At 39.7% G+C, this 8,981-nt stretch overlaps 1 protein-coding gene and 1 long non-coding RNA gene across 3 annotated transcripts in view; both read right to left on the reverse strand.

Annotated features, from left to right (window-relative positions):
• Positions 1-8,981, reverse strand: part of LOC103460740 (uncharacterized) — a 47,269-nt gene that overhangs the window by 22,960 nt on the left and 15,328 nt on the right. The gene's annotated exons all lie outside the window — the stretch shown is intronic.
• Positions 15-8,981, reverse strand: part of LOC103460739 (uncharacterized) — a 12,738-nt gene continuing 3,771 nt past the window's right edge. For both annotated transcript variants that reach the window (XR_532980.2, XR_532979.2), the window contains 3 exons: positions 7,356-7,466; positions 4,008-4,115; positions 15-309 (listed from right to left, as the gene is read on the reverse strand). This is a non-coding gene — a long non-coding RNA (uncharacterized LOC103460739). The remainder of the gene's footprint in view (positions 310-4,007; positions 4,116-7,355; positions 7,467-8,981) is intronic.

The raw sequence follows: 8,981 nt of genomic DNA on the forward strand, positions 1-8,981 counted from the left end.
TTAGCTCGGGCTGCTGTTAGCTGTTAGCTCGGGCTGCTGTTAGCCGTTAGCTCGGGCTGCTGTTAGCCATTAGCTCGGGCTGCTGTTAGCCATTAGCTCGGGCTGCTGTTAGCCGTTAGCTCAACACCTAGCTGATGCTACTGGTTTCCTGACCTGCTACTGGAAACCAGTTATAAACGTGATTTAATCCACTGATCCCAGTGAGGCAGATCCGACTCAGTGATGAGAAGCCAACAGCTGCTGGAGGTCAGAGGTCAGCTCTGGGCGGCCTCAGTGAGGAGTAGAGAACATTTGGGTCTGGTTGATTCTCTGGAAACACAAACAACAAAAAGTTTGATGGAGTTTAAACTGCAGCAAAGAAACAGGATGAAAACAGATAAACTTATTTACCGTATTTTCTGCACTATAAGGCACCTAAAAACCTTCAATTTCCTGAAAAGCCGACAGTTTGCCTTATAATGAGTGAAACAATGACTGGGGCAGCCTACAGAAAGCACTCGGGGTCCACGTCTTTATTATTATACTTCTTTATTTGTAGAGTACGGAATAAATCATGTATCGGATCAATACGGGACGGGCAACCGTAACTGTAGCGTCTATTCTATGTGCCTTATAGTGCGGAAAATACGGTACAAAGGCAGAATGTGAACCGAGAATTAATGAGTTTAAACAAACATTTTTCATATTTTATTCCTCAGGATTACTTTATTATTTCCATGTGTCGACGTTCTGTATTTGTCTATTTTCAGCTGGTAAATGAACCAGGAACATGTCTGCAACTGGACCTGATCAGATCCAAACTGGACAACTTCGTCTGGACCCTGACATGTTTTGATCAAAATGCTGAAATAAGAGATAAAACTCTGTTAGTAGAAAGTAGAGTTTAGGACAGAATGTCGACATTTCGCCCCATTTCTCTGAAACCTGATCAGGTTAACAGATGAATCTGATATTTATAGCTAAACGATGTTTCAGGAGGAACGTGAAGCTGCAGCTTTTCCCGCCTTTTTCTCACACGATCATCAGGTTTTATCAGGTTTTATCTCGTCTCTGCAGCTGCTCAGCCAAACTAAATATAAATCCTGTCGATGTGTTCAAACCTGAAAACAGGAACTGATCAACTTCCTGCCTCTATCAGAAAAACTTAACACATTTCACCACAGAGGAGAAAAACGGTTCATGACCAGAGGAAAACAGAAGCAGAGACGATGAGACAGGAGGAGGAAGAAGAACTTCTGCTTTTAGATGAGAAGAAAAAAACAACAAAATGTTAAATCAGGATGAAAATAGAGGCTGAAAGGAGCCGATGTTACTGTGATGGCAGCTTAACGTCCACAGGAGACATTTTATGTCCAGCATCTGATCGATACTCAGAGTGGAGAAACTTCTCTGTTCTTAAAATGTGACTAAAACATCCAATCTTCCCTCCTTTTTTCCTCCTAAAAGCATCAAAGAGGCAGATTTATTCAAACCTAAATGAATTTGTTGTAGTGTTTCTGGTCATCTCTGCTCAAAACCGCCTGAATTAAAGGACATCAGCAGCTCTGAACAAACCTCCGGTAGAAAAACTAAAACACTGAGCAGGTGACTGACWGGTGACTTGGGCTGAAACGATTCCTCCAGTGATTCGAGTCCCTCGATTATTAAAATTCCTCGAGGAAAATTGACCTGGCTTGAAGCTTCGTTAATTTATGTTTTATCATTTAGCGGCCCGTGTTCCGGCCGGGTTGTTATTTGCGTTGCGCGGAGCTCTGACTTCCACCTGAGTTGTTGACGGAAGCTACGTGTTAGCAGCATATTTTCAGGTTCGGCCCGCGGGGATTTTACTGATCGGTGATAATTCCGGGTTTTCATCGTTTTTGTGGGACCAATAAACATCCTTAAAATGACCGGCGCGATGCCGGGAGTTCGGCAGCCTTTCTGCTCCGGAGCTGCTGGTTGAACGGCGGGAAGAAGCTGAGGAGGATTTATACAGGTGAGCGGAGAGACTGAACACGGCGGGCGGCTGAGGGTTGATGCTTACAGGGTCAGAGCAGCTTTACGGACGAACCGCACAATAAACTTCACATCATCCCAGCAGAGCACGCAGCTGGTAGATGTTTCTGTGTGACTAACTAAGGAGTCAAATCCTGTCACCAACATGAACACGAAGCTTTAAATGTCTGGCAAGGTGAGAGTCCATCTATTAGACTGACTGGAGATGAATACATGAACTAAAAGCTGGAGAATAAACATTTTTATGTCTATTTATGCAAAGATTTTTAGATCTTTGTGTAACTTTTCTGCAGGTTAACTGAGCTGTTATTGTTACAGGTTAGTTTTCTAAACTATAGAAAAGTTATTGTTAACTCAAATGTGAAAAATTGAACTGATGGGTTAGTAATACGGCTGTTATGTTAGATTTACCAATGTTTTATTTGATCCTTTTTTATCCGATTACTCGATTAATCATAAAGAATAATTGATAGATTACTGAAACCTTCATTGACAGCAGCAGCCCGGCACTGGAGGGAATTACAGTCAGTCTGTCAGCATCTGAGTCAGAAACATGAAGCCTGAGGCTTCGACAGGTTTTATAACTCATTTCTGCTCTTTGCTCCAAACTACAAGAAAATATTAAACTTTCTGTTCATGATCTGATGGAGAGAAACGGACATTATTCTGAGAAAACAAAGATAAACTGTGTGATCATTAGTTTCTGCTTCTCGTTTTGATGGAAAGTTTCACCATAATGATGAAAAGATGATTCTGTTTTCACAGGAACAGTTTGTTTCACCAACAGAGTGACGAAGCAAACAAAGACGGATCACTTCTGCTTTCTGCCACAGCGAGACTCTGCTGCCGGGCTTTGACTAGACCACTGTTTCTCAACCCTGGTCCTCACCGCCCCCCTGCTCTGCATGTTTTAGATGTGCTTCTATTCCAGAACAGCTGATTCACATGATTGCATGACCATCAAGTACTGCAGAAGCCTGTTAATCACCCAGAGATACAATTCAGGTGTGTGGTAGAAGGGAAGCACCTAAAACATGCAGGACGGGGGGGCAGTGAGGACCAGGGTGGAGAAACACTGGACTAGGCCGTCTGTCTGAAAGCTGCTCCTCTGGTAACGTTTAAATAAGGAGACATTTTATTTGCAGCAGCTTGTAAAAGTACTGATAACCTTTAAACTTTTCATGTTTTGTCACATTACGAACAAAAACATAAATAAATTTCACCGGAATTTAATGTGAAAGTCAAACAAAGTGACATATAACTGTAAAGTAGAAAAAAAATGAGCTGAGCTGTGTTGGATCAGCCTGTTATAATGGATCCAATGAAGGGTTAGCCACCATCCTCTGATAACCGGATTCACTATAAAATATAATCTATAGGAGATTACAAAGTAAGTTATATATTTTCTTCTCATATCTGTGTCGTCTGCAGAAGCTGCTTTGGTCTGTTGTGGTGAAAAACCCTTTTGATTATTTGATGCTGAATCAGGACCAACATTCAGATCAGTCGTAGTCATTTCAGTCAGATCAGATTTTTATTTCTTTAAAAGTGTCTTAATGTTTAGTTTTTCCACATTTGTTAGATCAATGTCTTCCTTCTTCCTTCCTTCCCTCAGCTTGCCTTTGGCTCTCCCTCTCAGCTGCACTCAGTAATTAGTCCTGATCCATTGCTCCGGGAATCACTCATTCAACCTGACATCAATATTCTCTTTCATCTCTCCTCTCTGTTTCTTCTGTTGTTTCCTGGCCTACTGTACATTCACCACGGTTTTTATAAGTTGTTTTTGGATTTCTTTAATGAAAACTTTATTTAATCAACGACTTGAATTCTGCTTGTATTTTGGTCCAACTTCATCTACACACCATGGCAACATCAAGTCTGAAACACTTCAGCTTCACCTTGAAAGAGAACATCCTCACCGCTAAAAACAAGTTTGGGAGGAGAAGTCATGGAAAACAAATGCAAGACACAAAAACAGAAAAACTCAGCAAACCCATCAGGAGAAGTTTTACCTCTGGCCTTTGACCTCTGCTGCTTCTTCTTCTTCTCATTGATGACTATCTCTCCATACGTCACATCTCCTGTTTTTACCGCTGAATAAACTCCAGCTGCTTCACAATCTGATAAAAGATAAAAACACATTTATTTCTGTCCAAACTGCTGCCTGCATGTAAAGAACATCAGTCAACGCTGAAACCTGCTGAATTCTAGTTATAGTCAATTACAGTCAAATCTAAAGTAGAAAATTAGGCACAAATAATAAATTTTTTTTAGACTCAATTTGCCTGGGAAAGCGTTATAGTGTAATTCCATTTTAAATATCTGGGGGTTAAACTAAAGGCAGTGGTCCTGAACAGAGCAGCAGCTGGTATTTATCACTGTTCAGATATTTTATTTTTGTCCTGCAGTTTAACATGTTCAGCTCCACATTCAGCTGAAGAACAGAAACACTTCTCAGAAGAAGAGCGTTCTTTGATAAAAAAATTTATAAAAGACAGGAAAACCTATAAAGAAGTGAAGGGAACGTCAAATGTTTTAAAAATGGCAGCCAAAACCAGAAAGTCAAGGGGAAAAATAGAAAAACTATTCGCATGGATTGGAGAATAACCAAAATGGCAAAGGTTCAGCCAATGATCAGCCCCAGGGGGATCAAAGAAGATCTGCGATTGGCTGCGAGTTCTGCAACAATCAGACGGTGTCAATCTGAAGCTAAGCTGCCAGCAACAAACCTCCCACAAAGTCCCACTGTTCAAAAAAAGACTTGCTGACGCAGCTACAATTTGCCAAAGAATATATTGACTGGCCTGAAAAGCAGGGGTGTAATATTTTGTGGACTTATGAAAGTAAAATTGTTATTTTTGGTCATAAGGCCCACAGACAGTTTGTCAGAAATCCTGTAAACTCTGAATTGAAGCCACAGTGAAGACCATAAAGCACGGTGGTGAAAGCATCATGATATGGGAGGTTTCTCATGGTGTTGGTCCTATTTATCACATACCAGGGATTATGGATCAGTTTGAGTAAAACTGGAAGAAGTCATGTATGCTGAAGGGGAAATGCCCTGAAAATGTTTGTTTCAACAAGACAGTGACCCCAAAACACACAACAAGCAGCAAAATCCTGCTAACAGACAGAATTCAAGTAATGGAGAGGCCAGCACAATCCCATAGAAAACTCCATATAAAAAAATCTGCTCATGAGGCAAAACCAAGAAACCAAGAAATACAGAGGAATCGAGGAACATAGTTCAGTTGTTCTGGACTGCAGAACCTGCTGACCGGTACCAGAAGCTGGTCGACTCCATGGACCACAGATGTGAAGCACAGAAACTGGCTAAGCAACAACATATTAGTTTAATTCTCAGGAAAAATTAATCTTCCAGCATTTATGTCGTTTATTTTTGAGTTTGTAAAAGAGATGTCAACACTGCTACGTTTTTAAACATTGTATTTCTTGACTTTCTGTAAAATATTGTAATATTCAATAACTTTTTCCACTTTTTGGCTTCAAAATAGAATGTGCAGTGACCCCAATCCTTTTGTCTTCATTAAAATACAATTTATTCAAAGAATTTTGAGGTTTTCTCACCTTTTTAAATACACTATGAACATAACTCTTAAATGTTTTTTTAAAGCACACATCAATAATAACGAACCTCGTTTTATTTTATGAAAATAAAACATGTTACTAAACGAGGCCCAAAATAAACAGTTTTAAACAAATTCTGTAGAATCTGTTTTTTATTATTTTAAAAGAAAAATATTCATTTTTATTCAACAACATCCAGGTTATGTTGGCAAATAGCTTCAGATGAATACATATTGCTGTTCCATTACAATAACTTGATGCTTGAACTCATGTTGACCCAAAAACGTCAAACATCCTTAAAAGGTTATTTCCAGCACTTAGAAACAAATCCACTCTCTGATCCCACAGACAGGAATGTTGATGGCAGCAGAACACTTTAAAAAATCATCTCTTCTCTGTAATTCATCCTCTGATAAAAGTTTAGAATATTAATGTTAGTTTTCTTGGGGCCGGTTGTTTATTTCACTTGTTGCTGTCCAGCTGAGACGTTTGGTTGCTGTTGCTTTTTGGGACAGCTTCAGTGTCGTGATGTGGGGTTTTGGCGGTGAGGAATAATGCAGGTAAGCCCAGGTTGACGTGAAAAGATAAAGATTTAATGACTGACAAAAATCCATACATAGGTGCAGCACTGTTGAACACAGAGGAGACCAGATGTACAGCGACAAAAGACATTTGACAAGAACCCGACAAGCAACAAAGACAACAGGTGGGTTTAAAAAACACAAGGGAACGAGACACACCTGGGAACAATCAAGGGGAAGAGACAGGATGTCACAAAGACTCACAGAACGAAATAAACACAGAAAAACTTCTAAATAAATACACAGAAAGCACAGAACCCAACATTCATGATTATTAGATGTCATGAAAAGGTTTTATGAATGAGTTTTGCTTTACATATTTTAACCTGTAACTGTTAGGTATTTTCTGAAACCTACATGGAAAAAGAGAACCACAGACAACGTATATGAGTTTTTAGCCAGCTTCTGCAGAAGGAGAAAAACTCTGTCAGCTCCTCCGAGCCGTTCACAGAGCGTTCTGCCAATCTTTGGGTAGAGCTTGTCTTTTATTATCAAACTTCAAAGAGGGAGGAAAGGCAAGATAAGACAGCGGAGGAAACAGCTGAGGTCGTAAAACATTTTACCTAAACACAGCAAAGGTCGTAAAACAATTTAACATCTGACCCCTGATCTGAGCCCGGTTCAAATCCCGGTCAAACTGTTTCACATGAAGATGAACAGGCAGCTGTGACCTCCAGGTCAGTTACACTAAAGAAGAGACTTTAAACTGACTGACATTAGACTGAATATGAACTAAAGTAACAACAAAAGGATAATAACATAAAATCTCTATCAAACTCATTTGAGCTTTTGTTAAATGTGGATTCCCACAGAATGTGATAACTGTTGTGACCATTATGTAATTTAGTAACAGAAAAAATAGTTCAACCAAACACCAGCAACAGTTTGCTTTGATCATATAAAGTGAATAAATAAACAATGAAGTATTTTTGAATTGAATTATTTATATTCATTACTGCTAACAGAGACCAATGAGAAGCAGAATAATCACATTTACATATGCTGATGGCATTTCATGTTTTCTAAGCTGTGAACAGTTTAAAGTTTCTTTGTGATCATATTCATTACAGGATCAGAGAAGTCTTTGCTTCATCCTCTTTTCTGTTAAAAACATTTTTTTTTTAAATCAACAGAGCCATGTGGATTCAGAAAAGAAGAGTAGGAAGCTTTCTGCAGAAGAAGAAGTTTTACCTCTGGCCTTTGACCTCTGCTTTTTCTTCTGGTTCTTCTCGTTGATGACTATCTCTCCGTAAGTCACATCTCCTGATTTTACTGCTGAATAAACTCCAGATGCTTCACTGGCTGAGAAAAAACACAAACATCTCATTTATTTGTGTCCAAACTGCTGCCTGCATGTAAAGATCACAGACTGATCAAGCCTACGGAAATACCAACCTGCTGAAGTCTAGTCATAATCAATACTATGGCAGTAAATGTAAAAAAAAGTGATAGGAAATTACATACTTTGAACTATTAGTTGATTGTTTATTAGATTCAGTTTGTCTTTAAGGGAGGAAACAGTTGTTATAGTATATTTTACATTTTAAACATCTGGAAGTAGCTTATATTTATCATGTTCAGGTATTTTATTTTTGTCCTGCAGTTTAAAATGTTCAGCTTCACATTCAGATGAAGAGCAGAAACAGGAAACTGAACGACTGTAGAGAAGTTCGAGTCATTTAGCAGAAAACCCACACGACTCCTACAGACTAGCGGCAGCACATGGAACGCCATCCATCTTCTAACACATAAACACCTTGTCTGCATGTTGGTTACTTGTTTTTTATGCCATAAATGGCATGTTATTGATAAGAGGCTAAGAGTTGCTCATTTTTATTTGAATACGTTTGTGACAGACAGGTGACCTGTCCAGGTGACCCCGCCTCTCGTCTGGAACGAAGCTGGAGAGGAACCAGCACCTCCTGACCCCACTGAGGGACAAGGTGTTAGAAAATGGATGGATCCCTGCCAGAATGCCTAGGTGGGCCCCATATGGGGTAAAGGAGGACAGACCAGACCATGTAGGGTCACAGCCTACATGGGCAAACCCATGTGGGCCATCATGGAACCCGCGAACAAACCCGTATGGGACCCATATGGTCTACCCCATGGATCTACTGAACATGTGAATATGTTGAATTTTCTGTATTCAGAAAACATATTCTAACAAAACACACTTGAAAAGCAAAATATCTCCAGCATTGACTTTGCAAAAGAAAAAATATCTTTACTGTACTTTTAAAATATTCKTTTTTGTTGCAGTTGTACTGTTTAGCAGCACAAATACCTAAACAGTGACCAGTCCTCCGTTTTGGATGTTGAAATTACAAGACAGAGGCGTTCTGTCTCAATTCTCACATTTTGGCTGCTTGTATCCTGAACACTCAAAACCTGATGTGACTTTGACTGAATCCACACTTCACAGAGGGACGAAGGGCTCAGTCTGAGGACTGGGACCGGACTCAAGTCAACCTACTGGACCTGAGATGAACATATTACTTAGGACTGATGTGTGTCTGTTGCATATCTGTTTTTGTTATTTTGTTCATAAAAGGAAAAAAAAATCTTTGTTCCAAGTTGTAAAATAATCCAATTAAGAGTTTCTATTGAAGTTTCTTTGTCAGGGCTGGGTTCAGATCCAATATGGCCGCCCTGCCTCAGCATGTGGAGAACAAACTGTGTCTGTTTCTCATCTGATCCAGACTGAATCAGTGAGGATGATTGTTCACTGCAGCTGGATGGAGAGTTTTGGTTAAACTGGCAGCTGGTTTTCCAACCTGCTGAACTGAGACGACGTTCCCAGATCTGGGATCATCA

The sequence above is a fragment of the Poecilia reticulata genome, unplaced genomic scaffold, assembly GCF_000633615.1.
Source record: "Poecilia reticulata strain Guanapo unplaced genomic scaffold, Guppy_female_1.0+MT scaffold_281, whole genome shotgun sequence".
NCBI classification, from domain to species: domain Eukaryota; kingdom Metazoa; phylum Chordata; class Actinopteri; order Cyprinodontiformes; family Poeciliidae; genus Poecilia; species Poecilia reticulata.